Source organism: Lathyrus oleraceus, chromosome 5 (genome assembly GCF_024323335.1).
Source record: "Lathyrus oleraceus cultivar Zhongwan6 chromosome 5, CAAS_Psat_ZW6_1.0, whole genome shotgun sequence".
Lineage (NCBI taxonomy): Eukaryota > Viridiplantae > Streptophyta > Magnoliopsida > Fabales > Fabaceae > Lathyrus > Lathyrus oleraceus.
The window spans coordinates 309,945,471-309,946,237 of record NC_066583.1 but is presented as its reverse complement, the minus strand read 5'-3'; the positions used below and the strand labels follow the sequence as shown (position 1 = coordinate 309,946,237).

General features: G+C 42.9%; 1 pseudogene; it reads right to left on the bottom strand.

Moving 5' to 3' along the window:
* Positions 1–313: 313 nt before the first annotated feature.
* Positions 314–413, bottom strand: LOC127089268 (uncharacterized; annotated as a pseudogene).
* Positions 414–767: the final 354 nt, after the last annotated feature.

Genomic DNA, 767 nt, shown 5'->3' with positions numbered 1-767 from the left:
CCGCCCGCAATCGAAGCAAACAACTTTGAACTTAAACCTTCGCTGTTGCAAGCTGTGCAACAGAACCAATTCTCTGGAAATCTTACCGAAGATCCAAACCTTCATTTATCCGTATTTGTCCAATACGCTGATACTGTTAAAGCTAATGGTGTCACTTCAGAGGCAATTCGACTTCGTCTTTTTCCTTTCTCATTAAGAGATAACGCTAGAAGATGGCTTCAATCACTTCCTTCCAACTCAGTCACCACATGGAACGAGTTGAAGAAAGTTTTTCTTGCCCGATATTTTCCGCCAAGCAAAACAGCTATGTTAAGAGCCCAGATAAACGGATTTAAACAGAAAGACAACGAGTCTCTTTTCGAAGCATGGGAAAGATACAAAGACATGATGAGACTTTGCCCACACCATGGTTTGGAAGACTGGTTAGTAATTCACACATTTTATAATGGTCTCTTATACAATACAAGGTTAACAATAGACGCCGCTGCAGGTGGTGCACTAATGAACAAACCTTATGCTGATGCTTACCAGCTTATCGAGAGCATGGCCCAAAACCACTATCAGTGGGGAACCGAACGAACAACGGTGGAAAAACCTCAACCGAAAACTGGCATGTACGAGATAAGTAACCTTGATCACGTTAATGCAAAAGTGGATGCTTTGGTCCAGAAAATTGAAAGTTTAAATGTATCACCTCCAGCCGCCGTGGTTGCTATAACTCAGAATTGCGAGGTCTGTGGAATCCAAGGCCACACTCCTGCGGAATG